This window comes from Schistocerca piceifrons, unplaced genomic scaffold (genome assembly GCF_021461385.2).
Source record: "Schistocerca piceifrons isolate TAMUIC-IGC-003096 unplaced genomic scaffold, iqSchPice1.1 HiC_scaffold_1053, whole genome shotgun sequence".
Classification (NCBI taxonomy): domain Eukaryota; kingdom Metazoa; phylum Arthropoda; class Insecta; order Orthoptera; family Acrididae; genus Schistocerca; species Schistocerca piceifrons.
This window is the reverse complement of record NW_025726856.1, coordinates 104,650-124,902: the sequence shown is the minus strand read 5'-3', so window position 1 is coordinate 124,902 and position 20,253 is coordinate 104,650. Positions and strand designations below refer to the sequence as shown.

At 52.2% G+C, this 20,253-nt stretch overlaps 43 non-coding genes across 43 annotated transcripts; 35 read left to right on the top strand and 8 right to left on the bottom strand.

Moving 5' to 3' along the window:
- Positions 1 to 482: 482 nt before the first annotated feature.
- Positions 483 to 555, top strand: Trnam-cau. The gene has a single exon. It is a non-coding gene; the product is annotated as a tRNA-Met (tRNA).
- A 308-nt stretch (positions 556 to 863) lies between these two features.
- Positions 864 to 935, top strand: Trnae-uuc. Its single transcript has one exon. It is a non-coding gene; the product is annotated as a tRNA-Glu (tRNA).
- Positions 936 to 1,231: 296 nt separating this feature from the next.
- On the top strand, positions 1,232 to 1,304 carry Trnak-uuu. Its single transcript has one exon. It is a non-coding gene; the product is annotated as a tRNA-Lys (tRNA).
- A 139-nt stretch (positions 1,305 to 1,443) lies between these two features.
- Positions 1,444 to 1,525, top strand: Trnas-aga. Its single transcript has one exon. It is a non-coding gene; the product is annotated as a tRNA-Ser (tRNA).
- Positions 1,526 to 1,801: 276 nt separating this feature from the next.
- Positions 1,802 to 1,873, bottom strand: Trnag-ucc. Its single transcript has one exon. It is a non-coding gene; the product is annotated as a tRNA-Gly (tRNA).
- Positions 1,874 to 2,851: 978 nt separating this feature from the next.
- On the top strand, positions 2,852 to 2,924 carry Trnam-cau. Its single transcript has one exon. It is a non-coding gene; the product is annotated as a tRNA-Met (tRNA).
- A 308-nt stretch (positions 2,925 to 3,232) lies between these two features.
- Trnae-uuc lies at positions 3,233 to 3,304 on the top strand. Its single transcript has one exon. It is a non-coding gene; the product is annotated as a tRNA-Glu (tRNA).
- Positions 3,305 to 3,600: 296 nt separating this feature from the next.
- Positions 3,601 to 3,673, top strand: Trnak-uuu. The gene has a single exon. It is a non-coding gene; the product is annotated as a tRNA-Lys (tRNA).
- Positions 3,674 to 3,812: 139 nt separating this feature from the next.
- Trnas-aga lies at positions 3,813 to 3,894 on the top strand. Its single transcript has one exon. It is a non-coding gene; the product is annotated as a tRNA-Ser (tRNA).
- Positions 3,895 to 4,170: 276 nt separating this feature from the next.
- Positions 4,171 to 4,242, bottom strand: Trnag-ucc. The gene has a single exon. It is a non-coding gene; the product is annotated as a tRNA-Gly (tRNA).
- A 977-nt stretch (positions 4,243 to 5,219) lies between these two features.
- On the top strand, positions 5,220 to 5,292 carry Trnam-cau. The gene has a single exon. It is a non-coding gene; the product is annotated as a tRNA-Met (tRNA).
- Positions 5,293 to 5,600: 308 nt separating this feature from the next.
- On the top strand, positions 5,601 to 5,672 carry Trnae-uuc. Its single transcript has one exon. It is a non-coding gene; the product is annotated as a tRNA-Glu (tRNA).
- Positions 5,673 to 5,968: 296 nt separating this feature from the next.
- On the top strand, positions 5,969 to 6,041 carry Trnak-uuu. The gene has a single exon. It is a non-coding gene; the product is annotated as a tRNA-Lys (tRNA).
- Positions 6,042 to 6,180: 139 nt separating this feature from the next.
- On the top strand, positions 6,181 to 6,262 carry Trnas-aga. The gene has a single exon. It is a non-coding gene; the product is annotated as a tRNA-Ser (tRNA).
- Positions 6,263 to 6,538: 276 nt separating this feature from the next.
- Positions 6,539 to 6,610, bottom strand: Trnag-ucc. The gene has a single exon. It is a non-coding gene; the product is annotated as a tRNA-Gly (tRNA).
- Positions 6,611 to 7,588: 978 nt separating this feature from the next.
- Trnam-cau lies at positions 7,589 to 7,661 on the top strand. The gene has a single exon. It is a non-coding gene; the product is annotated as a tRNA-Met (tRNA).
- Positions 7,662 to 7,969: 308 nt separating this feature from the next.
- On the top strand, positions 7,970 to 8,041 carry Trnae-uuc. Its single transcript has one exon. It is a non-coding gene; the product is annotated as a tRNA-Glu (tRNA).
- A 296-nt stretch (positions 8,042 to 8,337) lies between these two features.
- On the top strand, positions 8,338 to 8,410 carry Trnak-uuu. The gene has a single exon. It is a non-coding gene; the product is annotated as a tRNA-Lys (tRNA).
- A 139-nt stretch (positions 8,411 to 8,549) lies between these two features.
- On the top strand, positions 8,550 to 8,631 carry Trnas-aga. Its single transcript has one exon. It is a non-coding gene; the product is annotated as a tRNA-Ser (tRNA).
- A 276-nt stretch (positions 8,632 to 8,907) lies between these two features.
- On the bottom strand, positions 8,908 to 8,979 carry Trnag-ucc. Its single transcript has one exon. It is a non-coding gene; the product is annotated as a tRNA-Gly (tRNA).
- A 977-nt stretch (positions 8,980 to 9,956) lies between these two features.
- Trnam-cau lies at positions 9,957 to 10,029 on the top strand. The gene has a single exon. It is a non-coding gene; the product is annotated as a tRNA-Met (tRNA).
- A 308-nt stretch (positions 10,030 to 10,337) lies between these two features.
- Trnae-uuc lies at positions 10,338 to 10,409 on the top strand. The gene has a single exon. It is a non-coding gene; the product is annotated as a tRNA-Glu (tRNA).
- Positions 10,410 to 10,705: 296 nt separating this feature from the next.
- Positions 10,706 to 10,778, top strand: Trnak-uuu. Its single transcript has one exon. It is a non-coding gene; the product is annotated as a tRNA-Lys (tRNA).
- A 139-nt stretch (positions 10,779 to 10,917) lies between these two features.
- Positions 10,918 to 10,999, top strand: Trnas-aga. The gene has a single exon. It is a non-coding gene; the product is annotated as a tRNA-Ser (tRNA).
- Positions 11,000 to 11,275: 276 nt separating this feature from the next.
- Positions 11,276 to 11,347, bottom strand: Trnag-ucc. Its single transcript has one exon. It is a non-coding gene; the product is annotated as a tRNA-Gly (tRNA).
- Positions 11,348 to 12,325: 978 nt separating this feature from the next.
- On the top strand, positions 12,326 to 12,398 carry Trnam-cau. Its single transcript has one exon. It is a non-coding gene; the product is annotated as a tRNA-Met (tRNA).
- A 308-nt stretch (positions 12,399 to 12,706) lies between these two features.
- Trnae-uuc lies at positions 12,707 to 12,778 on the top strand. Its single transcript has one exon. It is a non-coding gene; the product is annotated as a tRNA-Glu (tRNA).
- A 296-nt stretch (positions 12,779 to 13,074) lies between these two features.
- Positions 13,075 to 13,147, top strand: Trnak-uuu. Its single transcript has one exon. It is a non-coding gene; the product is annotated as a tRNA-Lys (tRNA).
- Positions 13,148 to 13,286: 139 nt separating this feature from the next.
- Trnas-aga lies at positions 13,287 to 13,368 on the top strand. The gene has a single exon. It is a non-coding gene; the product is annotated as a tRNA-Ser (tRNA).
- Positions 13,369 to 13,644: 276 nt separating this feature from the next.
- Trnag-ucc lies at positions 13,645 to 13,716 on the bottom strand. The gene has a single exon. It is a non-coding gene; the product is annotated as a tRNA-Gly (tRNA).
- Positions 13,717 to 14,693: 977 nt separating this feature from the next.
- Positions 14,694 to 14,766, top strand: Trnam-cau. Its single transcript has one exon. It is a non-coding gene; the product is annotated as a tRNA-Met (tRNA).
- A 308-nt stretch (positions 14,767 to 15,074) lies between these two features.
- Trnae-uuc lies at positions 15,075 to 15,146 on the top strand. Its single transcript has one exon. It is a non-coding gene; the product is annotated as a tRNA-Glu (tRNA).
- Positions 15,147 to 15,442: 296 nt separating this feature from the next.
- Trnak-uuu lies at positions 15,443 to 15,515 on the top strand. The gene has a single exon. It is a non-coding gene; the product is annotated as a tRNA-Lys (tRNA).
- Positions 15,516 to 15,654: 139 nt separating this feature from the next.
- On the top strand, positions 15,655 to 15,736 carry Trnas-aga. The gene has a single exon. It is a non-coding gene; the product is annotated as a tRNA-Ser (tRNA).
- Positions 15,737 to 16,012: 276 nt separating this feature from the next.
- Positions 16,013 to 16,084, bottom strand: Trnag-ucc. Its single transcript has one exon. It is a non-coding gene; the product is annotated as a tRNA-Gly (tRNA).
- A 978-nt stretch (positions 16,085 to 17,062) lies between these two features.
- Positions 17,063 to 17,135, top strand: Trnam-cau. The gene has a single exon. It is a non-coding gene; the product is annotated as a tRNA-Met (tRNA).
- Positions 17,136 to 17,443: 308 nt separating this feature from the next.
- On the top strand, positions 17,444 to 17,515 carry Trnae-uuc. Its single transcript has one exon. It is a non-coding gene; the product is annotated as a tRNA-Glu (tRNA).
- Positions 17,516 to 17,811: 296 nt separating this feature from the next.
- Positions 17,812 to 17,884, top strand: Trnak-uuu. Its single transcript has one exon. It is a non-coding gene; the product is annotated as a tRNA-Lys (tRNA).
- Positions 17,885 to 18,023: 139 nt separating this feature from the next.
- Positions 18,024 to 18,105, top strand: Trnas-aga. Its single transcript has one exon. It is a non-coding gene; the product is annotated as a tRNA-Ser (tRNA).
- A 276-nt stretch (positions 18,106 to 18,381) lies between these two features.
- Positions 18,382 to 18,453, bottom strand: Trnag-ucc. Its single transcript has one exon. It is a non-coding gene; the product is annotated as a tRNA-Gly (tRNA).
- Positions 18,454 to 19,430: 977 nt separating this feature from the next.
- Positions 19,431 to 19,503, top strand: Trnam-cau. Its single transcript has one exon. It is a non-coding gene; the product is annotated as a tRNA-Met (tRNA).
- A 308-nt stretch (positions 19,504 to 19,811) lies between these two features.
- Positions 19,812 to 19,883, top strand: Trnae-uuc. The gene has a single exon. It is a non-coding gene; the product is annotated as a tRNA-Glu (tRNA).
- Positions 19,884 to 20,179: 296 nt separating this feature from the next.
- On the top strand, positions 20,180 to 20,252 carry Trnak-uuu. Its single transcript has one exon. It is a non-coding gene; the product is annotated as a tRNA-Lys (tRNA).
- Position 20,253: the final 1 nt, after the last annotated feature.

Genomic DNA, 20,253 nt, shown 5'->3' with positions numbered 1-20,253 from the left:
GTCCGCCCCCAACAAATGCAACGAAAGAAATGAGAAGAAAAAAAAAAAATTGGTGAATGCTCGCTTAGCATGCGGACGGCCCGGGTTCGATTCCCGGCCGATGCATCGTTCTGCTGTTCTCGCTATAATGCTGCCGCGCCGATTCCTCGCCTGAGCTGCGTCAGCCTCAGGAATGTATAGCAGGATTCGCTGTGAGAGGAACCATACACGCAGCACGCAATAGACCGTACTTGAACGGTCGTATGCTATTTCTGAACTCTGACGTCGGCCTGTCCCAACAGGCCGCTGTGTTCAGGTGCCGCAAGGGCGATGTACTGTAACCTCGGGCAGTGCTGCGTTCCGTTGAAAAAACTGCGGCAGCAGTTTAATCTAGCAAGTAGGGAAAGCACGTGTAGCAACACAACAGATTCTTGAGAAAGCGCGAACTGTCTATCTCTAATATGAGAGACTTACCAAGTTTCCTGTAACGTTACTTGCAACGTGCCTCGGTAGCGCAGTAGGTAGCGCGTAAGTCTCATAGTCTTAAGGTCGTGAGTTCGATCCTCACCCGGGGCATTTAATTTGCTGTACATCATGGCTGAATTAACGGCGTTGCTGTTGCTAGGGAACGAACTTAATTGTCGTTCGTTATCCATAAGGAGTCTACGCCTCAGCGTCAATACGTTTATTTCCAATTATGACAACGTACAACTTTGATCTTTCTCCTCCCTTGTTAGGAGTAAAATAATGAATAGTCAATTTCGGGCTGTGCGCCATGCCAGTCTGTAGGCGCAAATATGCTCGCAAACGGAGAACTGCACTGAGTCCAGATTCAGCACGAAATACGAGAGGAGACGGAGAAAAGCTCACGCTTATCGAGCAAATCCGGTGTGGTCTAGTGGCTAGGATACCTGGCTTTCACCCAGGAGGCCCGGGTTCGATTCCCGGTACCGGAACGGAAGTTTTTGCGCACACAACGCTCCATGTTTTGGCCTTCGAACTGTCGTTTGTCGCCCACCTTCCGAAGCTTCGACCGAACGTAATCGGGGAAAACAGGCACATGATGCAATTACTGTCGGCACCGGAATAAAGGGAGAAGAGGCACTGGTCCGTGGTTGGGCTGCTACCAGCGTCAGTGGGAAGTCGGTGAAGTCGCCAGTTGCGCCAGAAGCCAGAAATTACCGTAGTACGCCTACACACGCGTTCCAGTTATTTACATTGCTTGCAGCCGCTCCATCCACAACGAGCGTGAGCCCGGATAGCTCAGTCGGTAGAGCATTAGGCTTTTAACCTAAGGGTCCAGGGTTCAAGTCCCTGTCCGGGCGAAGATTTTAACGTTTCCGTAATGGCTCGTCTCGTAGCGATGGTAGCCCTGCCGTAATCAGTGCACGGAGTTCGTTTCCTGTCAACATTCTGCGCAGACCGGTTGGATTTTTCACGATTCCAGGGAAACTTGGGTTACGAGCAGTCGTGGCCGAGTGGTTAAGGCGTCTGACTAGAAATCAGATTCCCTCTGGGAGCGTAGGTTCGAGTCCTACCGACTGCGTCGGATTTTTCTTTTTTTTGTTTAAGAACAACGAGCAGAAAATTTCGCAGATTGCCTGTCGTTTTGGTACCTCTCCACACCTCGCCTCTCACAGCCGTTTATAGTGCCTGTCCTTTTGATAAGGGCGAATTCCAAGCGTCAGCTTTCGCGTCAGCCGAGCAAAGTCGGGACAAGTCGGGACATACTACAGGATGGTCTGCGTGGAGCTACGACGAAAAAAACCTTCATTTAACAGCACCTGGCTCACATACTCATACGAAAAAAACTAGCGCCATTTGCGGTGGCCGGGAATCGAACCCGGATCAACTGCTTGGAAGGCAACTATGCTCACCATTACACCACCACCGCACAGCCGCTGCTCGCAACGCCCCGCTGTGTCGGCTTCCTGCCCGCCAGCAGCGACCCACGGTGATAGTAGCTGCAGGCGCTTTTCGAGGTAGGAGGGTGCATCCACACGCATTCGGGTAGCGCCTCCACGCACGCTGCGTCTTTGGGCAAGACTAGTCGCCGCGGCCGCAAGGTTACTCACACGATAGAGATGAGCATTCGTTTTAAGGCAGTGTAGTGGAGCACTCCGCGTGTGTAGCACTTTTTTCGGTTGTATCCGACGTCGCTGGGTGGCAATCCCACTTTCCCCTGCAGAAAAGTGCTCGGGAAGCACGGGCAGCTTGACGAGCATCGCTGGTTCAATGGCATGTGCCTCAGTAGTGCAGTAGGCAGCGCGTAAGTCTCATAATCTTAAGGCTTGCCGGCACGATAGCTCAGCGTGTTCGGTCTGAGAGTTATCTGCCCTCTGTAATAAAAGACCGAGTCAACGATGAACTTGAACGGGCGCCATCGGACGTCCGCCCCCAACAAATGCAACGAAAGAAATGAGAAGAAAAAAAAAAAAATTGGTGAATGCTCGCTTAGCATGCGGACGGCCCGGGTTCGATTCCCGGCCGATGCATCGTTCTGCTGTTCTCGCTATAATGCTGCCGCGCCGATTCCTCGCCTGAGCTGCGTCAGCCTCAGGAATGTATAGCAGGATTCGCTGTGAGAGGAACCATACACGCAGCACGCAATAGACCGTACTTGAACGGTCGTATGCTATTTCTGAACTCTGACGTCGGCCTGTCCCAACAGGCCGCTGTGTTCAGGTGCCGCAAGGGCGATGTACTGTAACCTCGGGCAGTGCTGCGTTCCGTTGAAAAAACTGCGGCAGCAGTTTAATCTAGCAAGTAGGGAAAGCACGTGTAGCAACACAACAGATTCTTGAGAAAGCGCGAACTGTCTATCTCTAATATGAGAGACTTACCAAGTTTCCTGTAACGTTACTTGCAACGTGCCTCGGTAGCGCAGTAGGTAGCGCGTAAGTCTCATAATCTTAAGGTCGTGAGTTCGATCCTCACCCGGGGCATTTAATTTGCTGTACATCATGGCTGAATTAACGGCGTTGCTGTTGCTAGGGAACGAACTTAATTGTCGTTCGTTATCCATAAGGAGTCTACGCCTCAGCGTCAATACGTTTATTTCCAATTATGACAACGTACAACTTTGATCTTTCTCCTCCCTTGTTAGGAGTAAAATAATGAATAGTCAATTTCGGGCTGTGCGCCATGCCAGTCTGTAGGCGCAAATATGCTCGCAAACGGAGAACTGCACTGAGTCCAGATTCAGCACGAAATACGAGAGGAGACGGAGAAAACCTCACGCTTATCGAGCAAATCCGGTGTGGTCTAGTGGCTAGGATACCTGGCTTTCACCCAGGAGGCCCGGGTTCGATTCCCGGTACCGGAACGGAAGTTTTTGCGCACACAACGCTCCATGTTTTGGCCTTCGAACTGTCGTTTGTCGCCCACCTTCCGAAGCTTCGACCGAACGTAATCGGGGAAAACAGGCACATGATGCAATTACTGTCGGCACCGGAATAAAGGGAGAAGAGGCACTGGTCCGTGGTTGGGCTGCTACCAGCGTCAGTGGGAAGTCGGTGAAGTCGCCAGTTGCGCCAGAAGCCAGAAATTACCGTAGTACGCCTACACACGCGTTCCAGTTATTTACATTGCTTGCAGCCGCTCCATCCACAACGAGCGTGAGCCCGGATAGCTCAGTCGGTAGAGCATTAGGCTTTTAACCTAAGGGTCCAGGGTTCAAGTCCCTGTCCGGGCGAAGATTTTAACGTTTCCGTAATGGCTCGTCTCGTAGCGATGGTAGCCCTGCCGTAATCAGTGCACGGAGTTCGTTTCCTGTCAACATTCTGCGCAGACCGGTTGGATTTTTCACGATTCCAGGGAAACTTGGGTTACGAGCAGTCGTGGCCGAGTGGTTAAGGCGTCTGACTAGAAATCAGATTCCCTCTGGGAGCGTAGGTTCGAGTCCTACCGACTGCGTCGGATTTTTCTTTTTTTTGTTTAAGAACAACGAGCAGAAAATTTCGCAGATTGCCTGTCGTTTTGGTACCTCTCCACACCTCGCCTCTCACAGCCGTTTATAGTGCCTGTCCTTTTGATAAGGGCGAATTCCAAGCGTCAGCTTTCGCGTCAGCCGAGCAAAGTCGGGACAAGTCGGGACATACTACAGGATGGTCTGCGTGGAGCTACGACGAAAAAAACCTTCATTTAACAGCACCTGGCTCACATACTCATACGAAAAAAACTAGCGCCATTTGCGGTGGCCGGGAATCGAACCCGGATCAACTGCTTGGAAGGCAACTATGCTCACCATTACACCACCACCGCACAGCCGCTGCTCGCAACGCCCCGCTGTGTCGGCTTCCTGCCCGCCAGCAGCGGCCCACGGTGATAGTAGCTGCAGGCGCTTTTCGAGGTAGGAGGGTGCATCCACACGCATTCGGGTAGCGCCTCCACGCACGCTGCGTCTTTGGGCAAGACTAGTCGCCGCGGCCGCAAGGTTACTCACACGATAGAGATGAGCATTCGTTTTAAGGCAGTGTAGTGGAGCACTCCGCGTGTGTAGCACTTTTTTCGGTTGTATCCGACGTCGCTGGGTGGCAATCCCACTTTCCCCTGCAGAAAAGTGCTCGGGAAGCACGGGCAGCTTGACGAGCATCGCTGGTTCAATGGCATGTGCCTCAGTAGTGCAGTAGGCAGCGCGTAAGTCTCATAATCTTAAGGCTTGCCGGCACGATAGCTCAGCGTGTTCGGTCTGAGAGTTATCTGCCCTCTGTAATAAAAGACCGAGTCAACGATGAACTTGAACGGGCGCCATCGGACGTCCGCCCCCAACAAATGCAACGAAAGAAATGAGAAGAAAAAAAAAAAATTGGTGAATGCTCGCTTAGCATGCGGACGGCCCGGGTTCGATTCCCGGCCGATGCATCGTTCTGCTGTTCTCGCTATAATGCTGCCGCGCCGATTCCTCGCCTGAGCTGCGTCAGCCTCAGGAATGTATAGCAGGATTCGCTGTGAGAGGAACCATACACGCAGCACGCAATAGACCGTACTTGAACGGTCGTATGCTATTTCTGAACTCTGACGTCGGCCTGTCCCAACAGGCCGCTGTGTTCAGGTGCCGCAAGGGCGATGTACTGTAACCTCGGGCAGTGCTGCGTTCCGTTGAAAAAACTGCGGCAGCAGTTTAATCTAGCAAGTAGGGAAAGCACGTGTAGCAACACAACAGATTCTTGAGAAAGCGCGAACTGTCTATCTCTAATATGAGAGACTTACCAAGTTTCCTGTAACGTTACTTGCAACGTGCCTCGGTAGCGCAGTAGGTAGCGCGTAAGTCTCATAATCTTAAGGTCGTGAGTTCGATCCTCACCCGGGGCATTTAATTTGCTGTACATCATGGCTGAATTAACGGCGTTGCTGTTGCTAGGGAACGAACTTAATTGTCGTTCGTTATCCATAAGGAGTCTACGCCTCAGCGTCAATACGTTTATTTCCAATTATGACAACGTACAACTTTGATCTTTCTCCTCCCTTGTTAGGAGTAAAATAATGAATAGTCAATTTCGGGCTGTGCGCCATGCCAGTCTGTAGGCGCAAATATGCTCGCAAACGGAGAACTGCACTGAGTCCAGATTCAGCACGAAATACGAGAGGAGACGGAGAAAACCTCACGCTTATCGAGCAAATCCGGTGTGGTCTAGTGGCTAGGATACCTGGCTTTCACCCAGGAGGCCCGGGTTCGATTCCCGGTACCGGAACGGAAGTTTTTGCGCACACAACGCTCCATGTTTTGGCCTTCGAACTGTCGTTTGTCGCCCACCTTCCGAAGCTTCGACCGAACGTAATCGGGGAAAACAGGCACATGATGCAATTACTGTCGGCACCGGAATAAAGGGAGAAGAGGCACTGGTCCGTGGTTGGGCTGCTACCAGCGTCAGTGGGAAGTCGGTGAAGTCGCCAGTTGCGCCAGAAGCCAGAAATTACCGTAGTACGCCTACACACGCGTTCCAGTTATTTACATTGCTTGCAGCCGCTCCATCCACAACGAGCGTGAGCCCGGATAGCTCAGTCGGTAGAGCATTAGGCTTTTAACCTAAGGGTCCAGGGTTCAAGTCCCTGTCCGGGCGAAGATTTTAACGTTTCCGTAATGGCTCGTCTCGTAGCGATGGTAGCCCTGCCGTAATCAGTGCACGGAGTTCGTTTCCTGTCAACATTCTGCGCAGACCGGTTGGATTTTTCACGATTCCAGGGAAACTTGGGTTACGAGCAGTCGTGGCCGAGTGGTTAAGGCGTCTGACTAGAAATCAGATTCCCTCTGGGAGCGTAGGTTCGAGTCCTACCGACTGCGTCGGATTTTTCTTTTTTTTGTTTAAGAACAACGAGCAGAAAATTTCGCAGATTGCCTGTCGTTTTGGTACCTCTCCACACCTCGCCTCTCACAGCCGTTTATAGTGCCTGTCCTTTTGATAAGGGCGAATTCCAAGCGTCAGCTTTCGCGTCAGCCGAGCAAAGTCGGGACAAGTCGGGACATACTACAGGATGGTCTGCGTGGAGCTACGACGAAAAAAACCTTCATTTAACAGCACCTGGCTCACATACTCATACGAAAAAAACTAGCGCCATTTGCGGTGGCCGGGAATCGAACCCGGATCAACTGCTTGGAAGGCAACTATGCTCACCATTACACCACCACCGCACAGCCGCTGCTCGCAACGCCCCGCTGTGTCGGCTTCCTGCCCGCCAGCAGCGGCCCACGGTGATAGTAGCTGCAGGCGCTTTTCGAGGTAGGAGGGTGCATCCACACGCATTCGGGTAGCGCCTCCACGCACGCTGCGTCTTTGGGCAAGACTAGTCGCCGCGGCCGCAAGGTTACTCACACGATAGAGATGAGCATTCGTTTTAAGGCAGTGTAGTGGAGCACTCCGCGTGTGTAGCACTTTTTTCGGTTGTATCCGACGTCGCTGGGTGGCAATCCCACTTTCCCCTGCAGAAAAGTGCTCGGGAAGCACGGGCAGCTTGACGAGCATCGCTGGTTCAATGGCATGTGCCTCAGTAGTGCAGTAGGCAGCGCGTAAGTCTCATAATCTTAAGGCTTGCCGGCAACATAGCTCAGCGTGTTCGGTCTGAGAGTTATCTGCCCTCTGTAATAAAAGACCGAGTCAACGATGAACTTGAACGGGCGCCATCGGACGTCCGCCCCCAACAAATGCAACGAAAGAAATGAGAAGAAAAAAAAAAAAATTGGTGAATGCTCGCTTAGCATGCGGACGGCCCGGGTTCGATTCCCGGCCGATGCATCGTTCTGCTGTTCTCGCTATAATGCTGCCGCGCCGATTCCTCGCCTGAGCTGCGTCAGCCTCAGGAATGTATAGCAGGATTCGCTGTGAGAGGAACCATACACGCAGCACGCAATAGACCGTACTTGAACGGTCGTATGCTATTTCTGAACTCTGACGTCGGCCTGTCCCAACAGGCCGCTGTGTTCAGGTGCCGCAAGGGCGATGTACTGTAACCTCGGGCAGTGCTGCGTTCCGTTGAAAAAACTGCGGCAGCAGTTTAATCTAGCAAGTAGGGAAAGCACGTGTAGCAACACAACAGATTCTTGAGAAAGCGCGAACTGTCTATCTCTAATATGAGAGACTTACCAAGTTTCCTGTAACGTTACTTGCAACGTGCCTCGGTAGCGCAGTAGGTAGCGCGTAAGTCTCATAGTCTTAAGGTCGTGAGTTCGATCCTCACCCGGGGCATTTAATTTGCTGTACATCATGGCTGAATTAACGGCGTTGCTGTTGCTAGGGAACGAACTTAATTGTCGTTCGTTATCCATAAGGAGTCTACGCCTCAGCGTCAATACGTTTATTTCCAATTATGACAACGTACAACTTTGATCTTTCTCCTCCCTTGTTAGGAGTAAAATAATGAATAGTCAATTTCGGGCTGTGCGCCATGCCAGTCTGTAGGCGCAAATATGCTCGCAAACGGAGAACTGCACTGAGTCCAGATTCAGCACGAAATACGAGAGGAGACGGAGAAAACCTCACGCTTATCGAGCAAATCCGGTGTGGTCTAGTGGCTAGGATACCTGGCTTTCACCCAGGAGGCCCGGGTTCGATTCCCGGTACCGGAACGGAAGTTTTTGCGCACACAACGCTCCATGTTTTGGCCTTCGAACTGTCGTTTGTCGCCCACCTTCCGAAGCTTCGACCGAACGTAATCGGGGAAAACAGGCACATGATGCAATTACTGTCGGCACCGGAATAAAGGGAGAAGAGGCACTGGTCCGTGGTTGGGCTGCTACCAGCGTCAGTGGGAAGTCGGTGAAGTCGCCAGTTGCGCCAGAAGCCAGAAATTACCGTAGTACGCCTACACACGCGTTCCAGTTATTTACATTGCTTGCAGCCGCTCCATCCACAACGAGCGTGAGCCCGGATAGCTCAGTCGGTAGAGCATTAGGCTTTTAACCTAAGGGTCCAGGGTTCAAGTCCCTGTCCGGGCGAAGATTTTAACGTTTCCGTAATGGCTCGTCTCGTAGCGATGGTAGCCCTGCCGTAATCAGTGCACGGAGTTCGTTTCCTGTCAACATTCTGCGCAGACCGGTTGGATTTTTCACGATTCCAGGGAAACTTGGGTTACGAGCAGTCGTGGCCGAGTGGTTAAGGCGTCTGACTAGAAATCAGATTCCCTCTGGGAGCGTAGGTTCGAGTCCTACCGACTGCGTCGGATTTTTCTTTTTTTTGTTTAAGAACAACGAGCAGAAAATTTCGCAGATTGCCTGTCGTTTTGGTACCTCTCCACACCTCGCCTCTCACAGCCGTTTATAGTGCCTGTCCTTTTGATAAGGGCGAATTCCAAGCGTCAGCTTTCGCGTCAGCCGAGCAAAGTCGGGACAAGTCGGGACATACTACAGGATGGTCTGCGTGGAGCTACGACGAAAAAAACCTTCATTTAACAGCACCTGGCTCACATACTCATACGAAAAAAACTAGCGCCATTTGCGGTGGCCGGGAATCGAACCCGGATCAACTGCTTGGAAGGCAACTATGCTCACCATTACACCACCACCGCACAGCCGCTGCTCGCAACGCCCCGCTGTGTCGGCTTCCTGCCCGCCAGCAGCGGCCCACGGTGATAGTAGCTGCAGGCGCTTTTCGAGGTAGGAGGGTGCATCCACACGCATTCGGGTAGCGCCTCCACGCACGCTGCGTCTTTGGGCAAGACTAGTCGCCGCGGCCGCAAGGTTACTCACACGATAGAGATGAGCATTCGTTTTAAGGCAGTGTAGTGGAGCACTCCGCGTGTGTAGCACTTTTTTCGGTTGTATCCGACGTCGCTGGGTGGCAATCCCACTTTCCCCTGCAGAAAAGTGCTCGGGAAGCACGGGCAGCTTGACGAGCATCGCTGGTTCAATGGCATGTGCCTCAGTAGTGCAGTAGGCAGCGCGTAAGTCTCATAATCTTAAGGCTTGCCGGCACGATAGCTCAGCGTGTTCGGTCTGAGAGTTATCTGCCCTCTGTAATAAAAGACCGAGTCAACGATGAACTTGAACGGGCGCCATCGGACGTCCGCCCCCAACAAATGCAACGAAAGAAATGAGAAGAAAAAAAAAAAATTGGTGAATGCTCGCTTAGCATGCGGACGGCCCGGGTTCGATTCCCGGCCGATGCATCGTTCTGCTGTTCTCGCTATAATGCTGCCGCGCCGATTCCTCGCCTGAGCTGCGTCAGCCTCAGGAATGTATAGCAGGATTCGCTGTGAGAGGAACCATACACGCAGCACGCAATAGACCGTACTTGAACGGTCGTATGCTATTTCTGAACTCTGACGTCGGCCTGTCCCAACAGGCCGCTGTGTTCAGGTGCCGCAAGGGCGATGTACTGTAACCTCGGGCAGTGCTGCGTTCCGTTGAAAAAACTGCGGCAGCAGTTTAATCTAGCAAGTAGGGAAAGCACGTGTAGCAACACAACAGATTCTTGAGAAAGCGCGAACTGTCTATCTCTAATATGAGAGACTTACCAAGTTTCCTGTAACGTTACTTGCAACGTGCCTCGGTAGCGCAGTAGGTAGCGCGTAAGTCTCATAATCTTAAGGTCGTGAGTTCGATCCTCACCCGGGGCATTTAATTTGCTGTACATCATGGCTGAATTAACGGCGTTGCTGTTGCTAGGGAACGAACTTAATTGTCGTTCGTTATCCATAAGGAGTCTACGCCTCAGCGTCAATACGTTTATTTCCAATTATGACAACGTACAACTTTGATCTTTCTCCTCCCTTGTTAGGAGTAAAATAATGAATAGTCAATTTCGGGCTGTGCGCCATGCCAGTCTGTAGGCGCAAATATGCTCGCAAACGGAGAACTGCACTGAGTCCAGATTCAGCACGAAATACGAGAGGAGACGGAGAAAACCTCACGCTTATCGAGCAAATCCGGTGTGGTCTAGTGGCTAGGATACCTGGCTTTCACCCAGGAGGCCCGGGTTCGATTCCCGGTACCGGAACGGAAGTTTTTGCGCACACAACGCTCCATGTTTTGGCCTTCGAACTGTCGTTTGTCGCCCACCTTCCGAAGCTTCGACCGAACGTAATCGGGGAAAACAGGCACATGATGCAATTACTGTCGGCACCGGAATAAAGGGAGAAGAGGCACTGGTCCGTGGTTGGGCTGCTACCAGCGTCAGTGGGAAGTCGGTGAAGTCGCCAGTTGCGCCAGAAGCCAGAAATTACCGTAGTACGCCTACACACGCGTTCCAGTTATTTACATTGCTTGCAGCCGCTCCATCCACAACGAGCGTGAGCCCGGATAGCTCAGTCGGTAGAGCATTAGGCTTTTAACCTAAGGGTCCAGGGTTCAAGTCCCTGTCCGGGCGAAGATTTTAACGTTTCCGTAATGGCTCGTCTCGTAGCGATGGTAGCCCTGCCGTAATCAGTGCACGGAGTTCGTTTCCTGTCAACATTCTGCGCAGACCGGTTGGATTTTTCACGATTCCAGGGAAACTTGGGTTACGAGCAGTCGTGGCCGAGTGGTTAAGGCGTCTGACTAGAAATCAGATTCCCTCTGGGAGCGTAGGTTCGAGTCCTACCGACTGCGTCGGATTTTTCTTTTTTTTGTTTAAGAACAACGAGCAGAAAATTTCGCAGATTGCCTGTCGTTTTGGTACCTCTCCACACCTCGCCTCTCACAGCCGTTTATAGTGCCTGTCCTTTTGATAAGGGCGAATTCCAAGCGTCAGCTTTCGCGTCAGCCGAGCAAAGTCGGGACAAGTCGGGACATACTACAGGATGGTCTGCGTGGAGCTACGACGAAAAAAACCTTCATTTAACAGCACCTGGCTCACATACTCATACGAAAAAAACTAGCGCCATTTGCGGTGGCCGGGAATCGAACCCGGATCAACTGCTTGGAAGGCAACTATGCTCACCATTACACCACCACCGCACAGCCGCTGCTCGCAACGCCCCGCTGTGTCGGCTTCCTGCCCGCCAGCAGCGGCCCACGGTGATAGTAGCTGCAGGCGCTTTTCGAGGTAGGAGGGTGCATCCACACGCATTCGGGTAGCGCCTCCACGCACGCTGCGTCTTTGGGCAAGACTAGTCGCCGCGGCCGCAAGGTTACTCACACGATAGAGATGAGCATTCGTTTTAAGGCAGTGTAGTGGAGCACTCCGCGTGTGTAGCACTTTTTTCGGTTGTATCCGACGTCGCTGGGTGGCAATCCCACTTTCCCCTGCAGAAAAGTGCTCGGGAAGCACGGGCAGCTTGACGAGCATCGCTGGTTCAATGGCATGTGCCTCAGTAGTGCAGTAGGCAGCGCGTAAGTCTCATAATCTTAAGGCTTGCCGGCAACATAGCTCAGCGTGTTCGGTCTGAGAGTTATCTGCCCTCTGTAATAAAAGACCGAGTCAACGATGAACTTGAACGGGCGCCATCGGACGTCCGCCCCCAACAAATGCAACGAAAGAAATGAGAAGAAAAAAAAAAAAATTGGTGAATGCTCGCTTAGCATGCGGACGGCCCGGGTTCGATTCCCGGCCGATGCATCGTTCTGCTGTTCTCGCTATAATGCTGCCGCGCCGATTCCTCGCCTGAGCTGCGTCAGCCTCAGGAATGTATAGCAGGATTCGCTGTGAGAGGAACCATACACGCAGCACGCAATAGACCGTACTTGAACGGTCGTATGCTATTTCTGAACTCTGACGTCGGCCTGTCCCAACAGGCCGCTGTGTTCAGGTGCCGCAAGGGCGATGTACTGTAACCTCGGGCAGTGCTGCGTTCCGTTGAAAAAACTGCGGCAGCAGTTTAATCTAGCAAGTAGGGAAAGCACGTGTAGCAACACAACAGATTCTTGAGAAAGCGCGAACTGTCTATCTCTAATATGAGAGACTTACCAAGTTTCCTGTAACGTTACTTGCAACGTGCCTCGGTAGCGCAGTAGGTAGCGCGTAAGTCTCATAGTCTTAAGGTCGTGAGTTCGATCCTCACCCGGGGCATTTAATTTGCTGTACATCATGGCTGAATTAACGGCGTTGCTGTTGCTAGGGAACGAACTTAATTGTCGTTCGTTATCCATAAGGAGTCTACGCCTCAGCGTCAATACGTTTATTTCCAATTATGACAACGTACAACTTTGATCTTTCTCCTCCCTTGTTAGGAGTAAAATAATGAATAGTCAATTTCGGGCTGTGCGCCATGCCAGTCTGTAGGCGCAAATATGCTCGCAAACGGAGAACTGCACTGAGTCCAGATTCAGCACGAAATACGAGAGGAGACGGAGAAAACCTCACGCTTATCGAGCAAATCCGGTGTGGTCTAGTGGCTAGGATACCTGGCTTTCACCCAGGAGGCCCGGGTTCGATTCCCGGTACCGGAACGGAAGTTTTTGCGCACACAACGCTCCATGTTTTGGCCTTCGAACTGTCGTTTGTCGCCCACCTTCCGAAGCTTCGACCGAACGTAATCGGGGAAAACAGGCACATGATGCAATTACTGTCGGCACCGGAATAAAGGGAGAAGAGGCACTGGTCCGTGGTTGGGCTGCTACCAGCGTCAGTGGGAAGTCGGTGAAGTCGCCAGTTGCGCCAGAAGCCAGAAATTACCGTAGTACGCCTACACACGCGTTCCAGTTATTTACATTGCTTGCAGCCGCTCCATCCACAACGAGCGTGAGCCCGGATAGCTCAGTCGGTAGAGCATTAGGCTTTTAACCTAAGGGTCCAGGGTTCAAGTCCCTGTCCGGGCGAAGATTTTAACGTTTCCGTAATGGCTCGTCTCGTAGCGATGGTAGCCCTGCCGTAATCAGTGCACGGAGTTCGTTTCCTGTCAACATTCTGCGCAGACCGGTTGGATTTTTCACGATTCCAGGGAAACTTGGGTTACGAGCAGTCGTGGCCGAGTGGTTAAGGCGTCTGACTAGAAATCAGATTCCCTCTGGGAGCGTAGGTTCGAGTCCTACCGACTGCGTCGGATTTTTCTTTTTTTTGTTTAAGAACAACGAGCAGAAAATTTCGCAGATTGCCTGTCGTTTTGGTACCTCTCCACACCTCGCCTCTCACAGCCGTTTATAGTGCCTGTCCTTTTGATAAGGGCGAATTCCAAGCGTCAGCTTTCGCGTCAGCCGAGCAAAGTCGGGACAAGTCGGGACATACTACAGGATGGTCTGCGTGGAGCTACGACGAAAAAAACCTTCATTTAACAGCACCTGGCTCACATACTCATACGAAAAAAACTAGCGCCATTTGCGGTGGCCGGGAATCGAACCCGGATCAACTGCTTGGAAGGCAACTATGCTCACCATTACACCACCACCGCACAGCCGCTGCTCGCAACGCCCCGCTGTGTCGGCTTCCTGCCCGCCAGCAGCGGCCCACGGTGATAGTAGCTGCAGGCGCTTTTCGAGGTAGGAGGGTGCATCCACACGCATTCGGGTAGCGCCTCCACGCACGCTGCGTCTTTGGGCAAGACTAGTCGCCGCGGCCGCAAGGTTACTCACACGATAGAGATGAGCATTCGTTTTAAGGCAGTGTAGTGGAGCACTCCGCGTGTGTAGCACTTTTTTCGGTTGTATCCGACGTCGCTGGGTGGCAATCCCACTTTCCCCTGCAGAAAAGTGCTCGGGAAGCACGGGCAGCTTGACGAGCATCGCTGGTTCAATGGCATGTGCCTCAGTAGTGCAGTAGGCAGCGCGTAAGTCTCATAATCTTAAGGCTTGCCGGCACGATAGCTCAGCGTGTTCGGTCTGAGAGTTATCTGCCCTCTGTAATAAAAGACCGAGTCAACGATGAACTTGAACGGGCGCCATCGGACGTCCGCCCCCAACAAATGCAACGAAAGAAATGAGAAGAAAAAAAAAAAATTGGTGAATGCTCGCTTAGCATGCGGACGGCCCGGGTTCGATTCCCGGCCGATGCATCGTTCTGCTGTTCTCGCTATAATGCTGCCGCGCCGATTCCTCGCCTGAGCTGCGTCAGCCTCAGGAATGTATAGCAGGATTCGCTGTGAGAGGAACCATACACGCAGCACGCAATAGACCGTACTTGAACGGTCGTATGCTATTTCTGAACTCTGACGTCGGCCTGTCCCAACAGGCCGCTGTGTTCAGGTGCCGCAAGGGCGATGTACTGTAACCTCGGGCAGTGCTGCGTTCCGTTGAAAAAACTGCGGCAGCAGTTTAATCTAGCAAGTAGGGAAAGCACGTGTAGCAACACAACAGATTCTTGAGAAAGCGCGAACTGTCTATCTCTAATATGAGAGACTTACCAAGTTTCCTGTAACGTTACTTGCAACGTGCCTCGGTAGCGCAGTAGGTAGCGCGTAAGTCTCATAATCTTAAGGTCGTGAGTTCGATCCTCACCCGGGGCATTTAATTTGCTGTACATCATGGCTGAATTAACGGCGTTGCTGTTGCTAGGGAACGAACTTAATTGTCGTTCGTTATCCATAAGGAGTCTACGCCTCAGCGTCAATACGTTTATTTCCAATTATGACAACGTACAACTTTGATCTTTCTCCTCCCTTGTTAGGAGTAAAATAATGAATAGTCAATTTCGGGCTGTGCGCCATGCCAGTCTGTAGGCGCAAATATGCTCGCAAACGGAGAACTGCACTGAGTCCAGATTCAGCACGAAATACGAGAGGAGACGGAGAAAACCTCACGCTTATCGAGCAAATCCGGTGTGGTCTAGTGGCTAGGATACCTGGCTTTCACCCAGGAGGCCCGGGTTCGATTCCCGGTACCGGAACGGAAGTTTTTGCGCACACAACGCTCCATGTTTTGGCCTTCGAACTGTCGTTTGTCGCCCACCTTCCGAAGCTTCGACCGAACGTAATCGGGGAAAACAGGCACATGATGCAATTACTGTCGGCACCGGAATAAAGGGAGAAGAGGCACTGGTCCGTGGTTGGGCTGCTACCAGCGTCAGTGGGAAGTCGGTGAAGTCGCCAGTTGCGCCAGAAGCCAGAAATTACCGTAGTACGCCTACACACGCGTTCCAGTTATTTACATTGCTTGCAGCCGCTCCATCCACAACGAGCGTGAGCCCGGATAGCTCAGTCGGTAGAGCATTAGGCTTTTAACCTAAGGGTCCAGGGTTCAAGTCCCTGTCCGGGCGAAGATTTTAACGTTTCCGTAATGGCTCGTCTCGTAGCGATGGTAGCCCTGCCGTAATCAGTGCACGGAGTTCGTTTCCTGTCAACATTCTGCGCAGACCGGTTGGATTTTTCACGATTCCAGGGAAACTTGGGTTACGAGCAGTCGTGGCCGAGTGGTTAAGGCGTCTGACTAGAAATCAGATTCCCTCTGGGAGCGTAGGTTCGAGTCCTACCGACTGCGTCGGATTTTTCTTTTTTTTGTTTAAGAACAACGAGCAGAAAATTTCGCAGATTGCCTGTCGTTTTGGTACCTCTCCACACCTCGCCTCTCACAGCCGTTTATAGTGCCTGTCCTTTTGATAAGGGCGAATTCCAAGCGTCAGCTTTCGCGTCAGCCGAGCAAAGTCGGGACAAGTCGGGACATACTACAGGATGGTCTGCGTGGAGCTACGACGAAAAAAACCTTCATTTAACAGCACCTGGCTCACATACTCATACGAAAAAAACTAGCGCCATTTGCGGTGGCCGGGAATCGAACCCGGATCAACTGCTTGGAAGGCAACTATGCTCACCATTACACCACCACCGCACAGCCGCTGCTCGCAACGCCCCGCTGTGTCGGCTTCCTGCCCGCCAGCAGCGGCCCACGGTGATAGTAGCTGCAGGCGCTTTTCGAGGTAGGAGGGTGCATCCACACGCATTCGGGTAGCGCCTCCACGCACGCTGCGTCTTTGGGCAAGACTAGTCGCCGCGGCCGCAAGGTTACTCACACGATAGAGATGAGCATTCGTTTTAAGGCAGTGTAGTGGAGCACTCCGCGTGTGTAGCACTTTTTTCGGTTGTATCCGACGTCGCTGGGTGGCAATCCCACTTTCCCCTGCAGAAAAGTGCTCGGGAAGCACGGGCAGCTTGACGAGCATCGCTGGTTCAATGGCATGTGCCTCAGTAGTGCAGTAGGCAGCGCGTAAGTCTCATAATCTTAAGGCTTGCCGGCAACATAGCTCAGCGTGTTCGGTCTGAGAGTTATCTGCCCTCTGTAATAAAAGACCGAGTCAACGATGAACTTGAACGGGCGCCATCGGACGTCCGCCCCCAACAAATGCAACGAAAGAAATGAGAAGAAAAAAAAAAAAATTGGTGAATGCTCGCTTAGCATGCGGACGGCCCGGGTTCGATTCCCGGCCGATGCATCGTTCTGCTGTTCTCGCTATAATGCTGCCGCGCCGATTCCTCGCCTGAGCTGCGTCAGCCTCAGGAATGTATAGCAGGATTCGCTGTGAGAGGAACCATACACGCAGCACGCAATAGACCGTACTTGAACGGTCGTATGCTATTTCTGAACTCTGACGTCGGCCTGTCCCAACAGGCCGCTGTGTTCAGGTGCCGCAAGGGCGATGTACTGTAACCTCGGGCAGTGCTGCGTTCCGTTGAAAAAACTGCGGCAGCAGTTTAATCTAGCAAGTAGGGAAAGCACGTGTAGCAACACAACAGATTCTTGAGAAAGCGCGAACTGTCTATCTCTAATATGAGAGACTTACCAAGTTTCCTGTAACGTTACTTGCAACGTGCCTCGGTAGCGCAGTAGGTAGCGCGTAAGTCTCATAGTCTTAAGGTCGTGAGTTCGATCCTCACCCGGGGCATTTAATTTGCTGTACATCATGGCTGAATTAACGGCGTTGCTGTTGCTAGGGAACGAACTTAATTGTCGTTCGTTATCCATAAGGAGTCTACGCCTCAGCGTCAATACGTTTATTTCCAATTATGACAACGTACAACTTTGATCTTTCTCCTCCCTTGTTAGGAGTAAAATAATGAATAGTCAATTTCGGGCTGTGCGCCATGCCAGTCTGTAGGCGCAAATATGCTCGCAAACGGAGAACTGCACTGAGTCCAGATTCAGCACGAAATACGAGAGGAGACGGAGAAAACCTCACGCTTATCGAGCAAATCCGGTGTGGTCTAGTGGCTAGGATACCTGGCTTTCACCCAGGAGGCCCGGGTTCCATTCCCGGTACCGGAACGGAAGTTTTTGCGCACACAACGCTCCATGTTTTGGCCTTCGAACTGTCGTTTGTCGCCCACCTTCCGAAGCTTCGACCGAACGTAATCGGGGAAAACAGGCACATGATGCAATTACTGTCGGCACCGGAATAAAGGGAGAAGAGGCACTGGTCCGTGGTTGGGCTGCTACCAGCGTCAGTGGGAAGTCGGTGAAGTCGCCAGTTGCGCCAGAAGCCAGAAATTACCGTAGTACGCCTACACACGCGTTCCAGTTATTTACATTGCTTGCAGCCGCTCCATCCACAACGAGCGTGAGCCCGGATAGCTCAGTCGGTAGAGCATTAGGCTTTTAACCTAAGGGTCCAGGGTTCAAGTCCCTGTCCGGGCGAAGATTTTAACGTTTCCGTAATGGCTCGTCTCGTAGCGATGGTAGCCCTGCCGTAATCAGTGCACGGAGTTCGTTTCCTGTCAACATTCTGCGCAGACCGGTTGGATTTTTCACGATTCCAGGGAAACTTGGGTTACGAGCAGTCGTGGCCGAGTGGTTAAGGCGTCTGACTAGAAATCAGATTCCCTCTGGGAGCGTAGGTTCGAGTCCTACCGACTGCGTCGGATTTTTCTTTTTTTTGTTTAAGAACAACGAGCAGAAAATTTCGCAGATTGCCTGTCGTTTTGGTACCTCTCCACACCTCGCCTCTCACAGCCGTTTATAGTGCCTGTCCTTTTGATAAGGGCGAATTCCAAGCGTCAGCTTTCGCGTCAGCCGAGCAAAGTCGGGACAAGTCGGGACATACTACAGGATGGTCTGCGTGGAGCTACGACGAAAAAAACCTTCATTTAACAGCACCTGGCTCACATACTCATACGAAAAAAACTAGCGCCATTTGCGGTGGCCGGGAATCGAACCCGGATCAACTGCTTGGAAGGCAACTATGCTCACCATTACACCACCACCGCACAGCCGCTGCTCGCAACGCCCCGCTGTGTCGGCTTCCTGCCCGCCAGCAGCGGCCCACGGTGATAGTAGCTGCAGGCGCTTTTCGAGGTAGGAGGGTGCATCCACACGCATTCGGGTAGCGCCTCCACGCACGCTGCGTCTTTGGGCAAGACTAGTCGCCGCGGCCGCAAGGTTACTCACACGATAGAGATGAGCATTCGTTTTAAGGCAGTGTAGTGGAGCACTCCGCGTGTGTAGCACTTTTTTCGGTTGTATCCGACGTCGCTGGGTGGCAATCCCACTTTCCCCTGCAGAAAAGTGCTCGGGAAGCACGGGCAGCTTGACGAGCATCGCTGGTTCAATGGCATGTGCCTCAGTAGTGCAGTAGGCAGCGCGTAAGTCTCATAATCTTAAGGCTTGCCGGCACGATAGCTCAGCGTGTTCGGTCTGAGAGTTATCTGCCCTCTGTAATAAAAGACCGAGTCAACGATGAACTTGAACGGGCGCCATCGGACGTCCGCCCCCAACAAATGCAACGAAAGAAATGAGAAGAAAAAAAAAAAATTGGTGAATGCTCGCTTAGCATGCGGACGGCCCGGGTTCGATTCCCGGCCGATGCATCGTTCTGCTGTTCTCGCTATAATGCTGCCGCGCCGATTCCTCGCCTGAGCTGCGTCAGCCTCAGGAATGTATAGCAGGATTCGCTGTGAGAGGAACCATACACGCAGCACGCAATAGACCGTACTTGAACGGTCGTATGCTATTTCTGAACTCTGACGTCGGCCTGTCCCAACAGGCCGCTGTGTTCAGGTGCCGCAAGGGCGATGTACTGTAACCTCGGGCAGTGCTGCGTTCCGTTGAAAAAACTGCGGCAGCAGTTTAATCTAGCAAGTAGGGAAAGCACGTGTAGCAACACAACAGATTCTTGAGAAAGCGCGAACTGTCTATCTCTAATATGAGAGACTTACCAAGTTTCCTGTAACGTTACTTGCAACGTGCCTCGGTAGCGCAGTAGGTAGCGCGTAAGTCTCATAATCTTAAGGTCGTGAGTTCGATCCTCACCCGGGGCATTTAATTTGCTGTACATCATGGCTGAATTAACGGCGTTGCTGTTGCTAGGGAACGAACTTAATTGTCGTTCGTTATCCATAAGGAGTCTACGCCTCAGCGTCAATACGTTTATTTCCAATTATGACAACGTACAACTTTGATCTTTCTCCTCCCTTGTTAGGAGTAAAATAATGAATAGTCAATTTCGGGCTGTGCGCCATGCCAGTCTGTAGGCGCAAATATGCTCGCAAACGGAGAACTGCACTGAGTCCAGATTCAGCACGAAATACGAGAGGAGACGGAGAAAACCTCACGCTTATCGAGCAAATCCGGTGTGGTCTAGTGGCTAGGATACCTGGCTTTCACCCAGGAGGCCCGGGTTCGATTCCCGGTACCGGAACGGAAGTTTTTGCGCACACAACGCTCCATGTTTTGGCCTTCGAACTGTCGTTTGTCGCCCACCTTCCGAAGCTTCGACCGAACGTAATCGGGGAAAACAGGCACATGATGCAATTACTGTCGGCACCGGAATAAAGGGAGAAGAGGCACTGGTCCGTGGTTGGGCTGCTACCAGCGTCAGTGGGAAGTCGGTGAAGTCGCCAGTTGCGCCAGAAGCCAGAAATTACCGTAGTACGCCTACACACGCGTTCCAGTTATTTACATTGCTTGCAGCCGCTCCATCCACAACGAGCGTGAGCCCGGATAGCTCAGTCGGTAGAGCATTAGGCTTTTAACCTAAGGGTCCAGGGTTCAAGTCCCTGTCCGGGCGA